The sequence below is a fragment of the Lonchura striata genome, chromosome 1, assembly GCF_050655825.1.
Source record: "Lonchura striata isolate lonStrDom1 chromosome 1, ASM5065582v1, whole genome shotgun sequence".
In the NCBI taxonomy this organism is placed as follows: Eukaryota; Metazoa; Chordata; class Aves; order Passeriformes; family Estrildidae; genus Lonchura; species Lonchura striata.
In genome coordinates this window covers 111185422-111196059 of record NC_140703.1, presented here as the reverse complement: position 1 = coordinate 111196059, position 10638 = coordinate 111185422, and positions in this window count along the sequence as shown.

Here is a 10638-nt window from a genome sequence, read left to right as displayed (position 1 = left end):
TACATTTAACACACTACTTACGAGAATTAATACAGCATAACTTTCTAACATTACACATATAATATTCATTGTAATATTTGCAAAAAGCCAATCATAAAATGTGCATTTTTCACACCCTTGTCTGTGCCCCCACCGTCAGTGGTTTCTTCCTTAAATTTTGCAGAGAAAGAATATCCACAAATTCAGTGACTGCCCCAGCCATGCTCATCTCACTTCAGGTGTGTGATAGAACAGGCAGGTGGGGCACTGTGGTTAGTGTATGTTTAATATTCCTGTAATATGGGTATTCCTGTAATATGCCATGATCATCACAATCAAGGGAGGAGGTCCTGCTCCTCAGCCCTGTGAGGATCACCTGGAGTGCTGTGCCCAGCTCTGGGCTCCTCAGGACAGGACAGACTCGGAGCTGGAGCAGATCCAGTGGAGGGTGACAAAGATGATGGAGGGACTGGAGCGTCCCAGTGAGGAAAGGCTGAGGGAGCTGGGCCTGTCCAGCCTCGAGAAGAGAGGGCAGAGAGGGGCCTCATCCCTGTCTGCCAGTGTCTGCAGGGAGGGTCAGGGGATGGACCAGGCTCTGCTCCGTGGGGTGGTGGGACAAGAGGCAACAGGCAGATTGATGCACAAAGTTCCACCTGAATGTGAGGAAGAATTTCTCTCCTGTGCAGTGACTGAGCACTGAACTGATTGTCCAGAGAAGGCATGGAGTCTCCCTCTCTGGAGATACTCCAGACACATCTGGACACAGTCCTGGGGGCCATGTGCTGTGGGATGGCCCCTCTTGACCAGAGAGGTTGGACCAAATGACCGATAGTGGTCCCTTCCAGCCTGATCCATTCTGTGATTCTGTGAAGTTCTGAGTATGCCTTGGGGTCTTTGTACATTTTTAGGCTCCAGGATTTTGATGAAGCTCTCTGCAAGTAAAGGCAGACAAAACCAGGCTTTGAGGGTGAATTACCATGTAGGAGGTTAAGGCCTCCCAGTGCATTGGAAGTAAAACTGTGTTATGAGCACTTCAAATTAATACTCACTCGTTCCTTACTCTGTATCATGCATCACAAAGCCAGCAGCACATAACAGCTTTTGTGAAATAAATGGAAATAAATGCTTGAGATTATCTGATTCACAAGAGTTGTTTTCTGGTGGGCTTTTTTGTCCTGGATTCCTTGGGAAGCATTGTGTATGAGTTTACACTAAATGCAGAAGTGCTAGGGAATGTTTTATCTGCTTTGCTGGGAGACAGCACCTATGCCACATCCACGTGGTAAGACAGTATTTATGCGCAGAACATGCCAAGGATTACTACCCATACAACTATTTGGGCAGAGGTATCCTTCTGTGTTTTTAGAAATTCCAGCCAACTATAGAAACACTTTGAAAATGTGCCTGAGCAATATTTCTTCACTGGGAAAAAAAAAAGTTGTCTAGAAGAATGAGTGAGTGGGCACAGGAATGCAGGTAGTAAAATGAAAGTGTGTTTACAGCAAACAGTATTTAAGAAAGTAAAGTTATATCCTTGTCACTACCACATGTTAGTATGTGACAATTGGCTAATCATTTAAACTCAGCTTTTCATAGGTGGCAATAACAATTCCTCCCTTGTCTTTGAGTTGTTTTGCATAAATTAGGAGGAGCTCCTGCTCATCCTGCTGCCAGATAGAAACTACATTTTGAATATGAAAATCATGCCAGATGCATAGGGTACTCTAAAACTCAGCAGCCGAGCAAGTTATGAGCACTTCAAATTAATACCCACTCATTTCTTACTCTGTATTGTGTGCCACAAAACCTGCACTGTATAATAGCTTCTGTGAAATAAATGCAAAAAAAGGTTTGTGAGATTACCCGAACACTGTGGCAAAGATATGATCAAAATAGTTGTTTCCTGATGGGCTTTTCTGCTTTCAGAGCAGGATTAGAAAAACACATGGGAGAGAAGGCCTGGATCAGTGAACAACAAAGATATTGAATGATTGCTTTTCAGTGAGCCCAGCTGGTTTGTGCAGTGAGCAAGGCATGATGATTTTGAAATTCTGTATTGTGAACTGATAATGCTGCCACAACATGTAAACCCTTGGATTAAAGTTCTGTGGGTTACCTTATTTTTGGCATTTGCTGTCCCTTGGGCACTTGGCTTTGCAAGTGTAGTGTGCCATTTACTGCATATGTTTTAGCATAATTTCACAAATTTTTGCCTGTCTAGGAAAACATGGTTCCTGCACCTTGTAGTCTGAAGTACAGATGAACTGCAGGTATGCTTACCTTACCCTCCCTTCAGATTGTGTATATACCCAAAAGGTGCATAGAAATAAGGCAAGAAGAGTGACCCAAAGCAGTAAGTTTCTGAAACTACTAGAGGGCATTGGGTGGGTGTGGTTCTGTCTTAGATGAAAACGTAGTGGGAACCAAAGAACAGGAAAAGGATCCTATGAGGGAACAAGTTTCTTCATCTAAATTAAGGATTTCTTACAAATGTGATGTGGAAAAAAAGGTGCCAGAGTGAATAAGACTGTTTTGAGAAAGTTATTTCTCTTATAACTGTTACCATCTCTATGTTTCTTATCTGTGCATGTTAGCAATAATTTCAATTTTTAAAACTAATTTCTTGGCACTCTTTTGCATAAAGCATTCACTCTGAAAGTCATACAACAACAAAAGAGTATAATGTTATTTTTTTCACAGTTGCAGAAGGAATTGTATTTTTGAGACTTTAGCTTTCACATTCTCATTTTCTTTTTCTGAACTTGTGGTGCTAGGAATACTATAATGTAATTCTAGAAATAGAAGAGAAATCAGAGTTCTGTATTTGAAGAATCTTATATTCCTTCTCTGCTTCTCAAATTGCTGCTCTTGAAATCACAATGCAAACATGGTTTCTGAATTCTCCATCTTATGTTTTCCTGATCTCATCTTGGTTTCTTCTTTGGGAAAAATAATAAATAGAAGCAATAAATTTTATTATGAAACAGTCAAGTCTCACAAACTCTGTACTGGTTTCTAGTGCCCACTGGGTATATCTGTGTGTCAGTGAAGCCCAATATAAGAGAATAATACCATCACTTTGTAGGCTGGCACAGTTCTAGCTATTTTCTCTAGGCTTAATTTAGATCCCAGCTGTGCTTTGAAGAGAGTGAGTTTTGTAATCCTGTAAGCAATACTTGTGACAAAAATCTACATGCAGTAAAATTATTCTATTTAAACTGATTTCATTTTGAGCTTCTGCTCAGGGCAAGTGAAAAAATGAGACAACATGCACATTAGGTCAGAAATAATTTTTATAAAGCCATATAGTGCTAGTAGCAGTCACAAAATCAACGTGCCAGCTGTAGGCAAAATACCAGCATTCCCTGGCTGTTTTAGGAGTGTGCTGTGCAGAAATGTCTTCAGCAGGAATTGCTCACGTGGCACTTGGATGCTGCCTTTGCCTCCAGCCCTGTCTGTACCAACAGCGTTATGGGTGAAATGATGGTAGAAGAGGGAATATGAGGAAAAGGCTGAGTCAAAGAGCCCACCATTGGTCTAAACTGGACTGCTGTGTTCATTGTGTTACTACTAAACCCAGGCTGGTTGCTAGCAAAGTAATTGTCTCAACCATCATTTCCAGAATGATGCTTTAACTGGAAAATATTTTCCTGGCTGCTGTGATGACCGAGCCAGTTGTATCCTACTGGAAAGAATGAAATCCCAGTGCCAGGTGCTGCTTGGAATTACCAGCTCCAGAAGAACACAGGGTGGGCAATGTCCCTTTTGGTACTAGGTTTTACAGTCTCAAAGGAAATTTATACACAGAGGTTAAACAAAAGATTTTAAAATAAAATTGAGCAGATGAAACTCTTTTTTCTATTATGTTTTCTGACCTTGACACATTGGTTGAATGTGAATAAACAATACAGTTAGCTGGGCAATCCCTGTCCTGGTGTGGTTGGGGAATGGGACAAGGGGACTGTGTTGGGCAGTTAATTTGCTGACATCCTGGGAGGTGAGAGATGAGACATCTGAGCCCAACTTGGTGATTTATACTGGGTGGAATTTATACAGTTCTTATGTGAAAAGTTGTTTTTCCTTGCTGCTGAATTGCTTTGTGATCTCCTGATTCCTATCTCCATTTGCATACTCCATCTATGTAAGCAGAAACAGCTGTTTTTGTAAATGTGGATACCAAGGCTAAATAAAGCAAAGACAGCACAATTAATTTCTAAAGGACTCAAAAATAACCCTCAAAAACCATTAAAAACCCACACTTAACCTGTTGTTACTGAGCCAAATCTTGGCTGTTGCCAGAGCTGATTTCCTGAGGACTCAAAAAATAAGCAAAATGTGAGTTCTTCCCTCTCTAAAAGGCAGATTTGTCTTATATATTTTTTTATTTTTGAAAGGAGAAGTACCTTTCTCTTTTTCTTCTGTCAGTCAGTAGCTGTCTTAAAGAGGATTGCCAGTTTTCTCTCTATAGAGCTGAGCTACAGTTAAAGCCTCCAAATATGGGCACAAGAAGCCCATTTTAGGGTTCTTTTTGCTGGGTTCTATATGCACATCATATAAAGAAAACTATTTGTGTCTTTTTGTGTATCAGTACAAATGCCACAAGGTAAAAATTGTGATCTTCTGACGCAGCTCCTGTAGACTTTTGGCATTTTCTAACAGTTCTCCCCATGGCCTTGTTTGTGACTTTGCCTGCACGTGTGGGCTCGCTGGAGGTGAGAGTGACCCTGTACATGTGTTTTGTCATAGGCAGTCCCAGTCCTGCAGAGTCTGCAGTGGCTGGGCCAGAGTATTGATGAGGGGACTGATTTACCTGAGGTCCTACCACAGGTTGGTGGGAAGACAAGGAGAACCTTTCCTCTGTGACCTGTACTTCAGCCTGTTCTGCCCTCCCAGCCACACTCTGCCTTTAGTGATCACAGCCGATTTTTAGAAAGAGATTTTACATTTTGTTCTAGAACACAACACAGCAGTCTGCTGTGACCGTAATGCTGGTGTAACAGTTCCGAGGAAGATGGTCATCTGTAATTCACTTAATCTTAGTGGCTTCAAAGTCAGGTTAAACTCTATTTTTTTGTTAAGTCAATCAAAACATATTTTAATGTATTTTAATATCATTGAGGATAGCGGATGAGTATGGTTTTAAGGGTTATTGATATAATTAAAGGTACTCCGCTTCTCTGTGTTGACATTGTAGCGCTAATGAGGAACGAAATCCGTGAGAAAGAACTCCTGAAACTGCGGAGAGAAATCCGCACGTGTGTGATGCGCATGAATGGCAGCGGATTCCTTTCCTTTCCCTCCGCCTTTTCCCGGTGGTTTGGCAGCGCGGGCTGGCCCGGCTGTCCGGGCAGGTGGGATCGCGCATCCCAAACCTGGGCGCTTTGGCACCATCGCGTGGTCTAAGCCGCGGCTGCAGCCTTTGTGCCGCGTCCGAAACTCAAAGGAAGCTCCAAATTTTGGGAGCGCTTCATCCTCTGTCCCCTCCGCAGATGCCCGTCGTATCCCGCTACCCACCCTTTCTGGGAAACAGTGGCTAAGAACATGCACGGAGTGGGTGGTAGAAATTGAGTCAGAAGTGTAGAAGCCCAGAAGATAAAGGGCTAATGTGTACGTCTCAAACGCTGATAGCCAGATGGCTGTGGAGCCAACCAAGGGTTGTTGGTAATAGCACACAAGAGCTCCCGAAGAATAGGTTGTGGCTGGAGAAGGGGCCCTGTGGAAGAAGGGCAGCATTTTTCTGGACAAATGCCCTTGTTCTGTCTCCTGGAGACAATGAGCTTGAGAAGTAGGTGTGGACTGTAGGGGGGATCAAGACCAAAGAAGACCCCAAAGCCTCTGACTCATTTACCAAAAGGCCTGTAGGAATGGGCAGCAATAATTACTTTGCATGGAAAACTAGAAACTTCTCTTCAGGGCAGAAAAGACTTACCTATAAATAGATATTCCCACAAAGCCCAGTGACTTGCTCTGCACCTGCATCCCAGGATCCTGGACACCACATCTAGATCAAAACTGGAGCAAGGACTAGTGATCTCTTGTCCTCTCTTTTCTTTCTGCCTCTTCAATTAATCTCTCTTTCCCTCTTCCCTTTCACCTTATCCCTTAATCCAAAACACACTGCTTATACTAGGAGGTCTAGGACTAACACTCCAATTTCCATGCCAAGTGTGTAGTTTGCTAAAAAATCTTTGTAAGCTTTTGCAGGTACCCTCTGACTTACGTCATTCCATTTGACCACAAGGATCTACAAATCTTGGATGCTCCCTTCCCATTAAGGGAGAAACATCATAACAAGGAACCCCCAATTTTTGGTGGGAACTGGGATGAAACTGAAATTTGCTGTTTCTTTCCATGTCAGCATAGAATTTAATTATTCTGTCCCAATTGTTTGAGCTTACATGGTTTCATAAGAGGTAAGAAGGCAATTCACTAGTTTACTAGCTTATTATGAGGGAGCTTGCCTTCAGTAGTGCCAGGCTACATCTTACAGACAATCTGCAAAACCTCATAAGCTGCACTGTGAGGAGATTAGCCACTTTAGCCAACAACACTTGAGGTATCTCTGCTCCTAATTCTTGTTAAAGACTGAAGCTGGTCACCCAAAAGTTAAAAGAAGAGCAGGAGCATTATCTCCTCTGTGGATGCAAGAGCAATACCAAGAACATTATCCCTTCTCTGACATAACTGCTTAATATTAACATCAAAACCCAGCTTGAGCCTGTAGGTGTAGGCCTGTCAGCCACTTGTCACACAGTAAGTGGGGGAGTGACTCTCCAGCAGGTCAGAAACTCAGCAATAACTACCTGTGTCTGTACTCAAACACAGCTGTGACAGCAGGGCAGGGCTTTGGCTTCATTTCAGTGAAGGGTAGAGCTAATTTACTCTTTCTCCATAGCTATTAGGTTTAAGAGTTGGCTTCTGAAATTTGCCTTCATCACTTCTCCAACTGAGAAGGACAAAGGTGGTCTTTTACACTTTTGGTTAATGAGCCCTCTCTGCTGTGACCTTTTGTGTTTTGCAGCCCCACAAACCTAATATCCTGTTGTGACTACTCAGCCTTTCTGGAAATGCACTTCTTCTTCCAGTTTGAGAAGATTTAGGATGTGGTGAGAAAGAGAGAGAGTTAAATTTTACATTCTTCCCCCTATGGTTGAAGAGATTTAATTGAAGTTCACCCAGGGGAGAAGTCACTGCCAGCAGATAAACACCTTAGCTTGCTGTTTCTACTAAAACGATTAACAATGGAGTAGTTAAGACTTAAAATATCATTTGTTGCCATTAAGCTTTTATGTTATCTTCATCCTGAGCTCAATAGAAGCTCCTGTTGAAGGGTCCAGGTGCCTTTGATATTTCTATATTCTGGGGGTAATAATTGCAACCATTAGTGTGAAGATTGCTGAGCTAAGCTGATAGCTTCTTGCTTTTGAGAGGGGTGGTGGTGTCTGTATTCTCTCACAACTTTGGATATCCCCCAGACCTCTGTATTGCATGGGCTGTGGGTCTCCTCTCAGCTTACTGAAAAAAAGCTGAGGCTGAGAGTCACTGCTCGGTGGTGACAGCTCTGTGAGCCAGGTCATGGTGTGGCTGTAGGAACTTCGATGTAGCAAGGCAGGAGCTGCTGCCTAGAGGTGGAACTGCCTCAGCACCAGTGCACATTCATACCTGAATTAAGTGATGATGTATCCATGGCTTTAAGCCAGATTTGCCTCTCTGTGCCCTTCAAATTAGCCTTCCAAATGAGACAGCCAAATACAACATGCTGACCGTTCTCCTGTTAATCACACTTTCTTTAGTGGCAGTGCCAGTTCCACTCAAACACAGTTGTGCTGTCTCCTGGGTCTCATTTGTTACTGATACTTGCTGTGGGAGGACATCACATGCTTGAGAGCTGAAGGGATGGCATTATAATAGTTACCATCTGCAAAGGCAGATGAGGGAACTTCAGGGAGATAGGAGGATGTTTTTGGCAATATACCACATGAGAAAATGACCCTTTTCCCATTGCATCTTTCCTTGTGGAATTTGAAACCACACTGTAGCTGCATACACCTTTGGAAGGCTAAAGAAGGATGGAGCATTTCAGCTGCAAGCTACAGAAAGGCTTTTCCTTTGTCTCATTTAACAATTTCTCTAAGTATGCTTTTGGTGCTTGCTTTGGGTGCTTTCTCTAGTGGTCTCTCAAACTGATTATAGACTTGCTCAGCTGATTTCCTAAGGGTTTTCTGTCTGTCATTGGGTTATTGGAGAGCTGTTGTCAGATTTAAAACAACCATTGTAAGGGTCCCCTGTGTTAAAAAAAAAAATCTGTTCATAAAGTGAAAGAAAGAAACTGCTCAAAGGGGCTCTGAGCTGTGGGTGAGGAAACAGCCTGAGCAATGGAAAATGCAGGGCTTTGTCTGAGCAGTTGTGTAAAAGAGCTCTCCAAACCAGCGTGGACTTGGGATAAAACAGATAACCTCAGTGGGGTTGAATGGAGTTTACCTTTCAGTGGCTTGAAATGAAATACAAAGGTGATGCATGAAATGTATTGTTCTCAATAAGCTCTGTGAAATGTCAAACAAAAATGTCTTTCATATAATGGCACGACAGAAGTTGAAAATCATGCAGGAAGGAATAGAGCATTGAAGTAAACAATTTGGTTTCTAAAACTATTGGAATAACCTGGAATACTGAGGGAAGGGATTAGAAAAGAAAACATCCAGATAAACCATACAACCTGCTTTGTGGGTGGTTAAAAGATGCTTTAGATTGACCTCTCTGATTAAATTTTGCTTTTTCTATTTCTTAAAAAAATCAAACAAAACAAAAAACTACAGTAAGACCTAGGAAAACAAGAACCTTGCTGATAGAAAGTTACTTTTTTGGGGACTCTACTCCTATTTTTATGTATACTTATCTCAGATCTGAGACTCAGTTATACATTTGCAGAATTCAGTGTATTTTTTTTCTTGAATCTCTATACCATCCTTTCTTGGAGCACATTAAAAATATTCACCTCTTTATAAACCATTTGAAGTACAAATGAAACCCAAAGAACTGCTCCATCCAGTAGCAATGGGGTAGAAATGTCATCAGCAATGCTAAGTCATAAAAGTCCTTGCAGTATTTCCCTGAAGCAGCTCAGTTTTTCACTCCTGCTTGCCCCAGCCAGTCAGCCTTGACTAAGAATCAGAAAAAGCACTTTCTCTTGACATTGAACAAGGAACTTTGTTCAATTAAAGGTTGCCTCCAAAACTACACTGTCTCTTTCTCTGGAAAGCTTCTGCCAAGAACATTCTTGAGTCAATAAACACAACATTCCAGCATAGTGATGCTGCAGTGACACTGCATGGCACTCTACTGACTCTGGCTCTTAAAAAGGGACATTGTAGTGGGAATAAATCGTAGTACTTGTCCCAAACACAAGAGCTCATAAAATTCTTGCTATGATGTCTTAGGTTAATGCTCTGGAACACTGCAGTGATTTTTAAAAGTTGTTTTGGTGTTAGTTAATCTGCAAATTACTTGTTCTGAGATGGCATTTTTGTAAAACTTATGTAATAAAAATTAAATAATGATAATGTTTTTTAAAGGAGAGGTATTAAAAGTGGCCTATTCTGCAGACCAAAGCAATAATATGTTGGGCAGCATCAAAGCATTAAACAAGATGGTTTGCATCATTAACACTAAATGAAATGGCTTAACAAGTCAATAAATGATGAGAATAAAACAAAGTTATCACACAATACAGTGCTTTAAAGTGCCAGAAACAAATTTTCTGAAGCAAATAATTTTCCAATAAAACTAGATGGAATTTAAAGGAACATGTTTTGCTGATTGTTGAGTGCATGATCAGTTAAATACTATTTTGCATATTCAGTGTACTGTGTGTATGGTCTTCATAACATCCTAGTGAAGCAGAAAGGAAGAGGGAGCAGTGCTTTATTTTGTAAATCAGGCAAATAAAGAAATTACATCAGGAAGACCGGAAAAAAAAAAGCCTCTTTCTGAATCCATATGGTGGTTAAATCTTTGAGTGCTGTTTTTCCTTTATTTTCTGTGTCTGCAGAAAGCCTTTACATTCTGCATTTCATAAAGAAAGCTATGAACACAACAGTGCTTATTGAAGTGGGGGGCATTTTGGAGCCTATAGTGTTCCACTATGGAAATTTTAGGTTGTGCTGTTTTGTGTGAGGCAAGGATGGGAGATATTTGCTGTTGACTGGTTGTGACTTGTGACTGAATTTTGTGCTGTGGGATTCTTTTGATTTTTAGGTAAGGAAAGTGGTAATGGGGCTAGACAGTGTCTTTGACCCTCAGTGAGGAAAAGCCCATTCCTGAGCTGATGGGAGGCTGGTCAGATTAACATTCTTCTCATTTCTGCTTCTTATCTGCATGCATAGCTACAGTCCTGGAAACTAAATATTTTTCACATCCAAAATTTATTACTCTTGGTCTGGAAGATAATTTTCCCTGTGCTGCTAAAGAGTACAGGATGGCACAGATGAACCTGAGAGATTTTATCAGACTCATTACTGCAGAACCTGCACATGGCGTTCTCAGACACTGAGAATTTATCTCACTATACTAATTCTGTCCTTTTGACATTCTTGTGCTTTTAAAACAAACCTTTCACATATGTGAAGCTCAACCAAATTCAGCCATGGCAGTGCCAGGCCT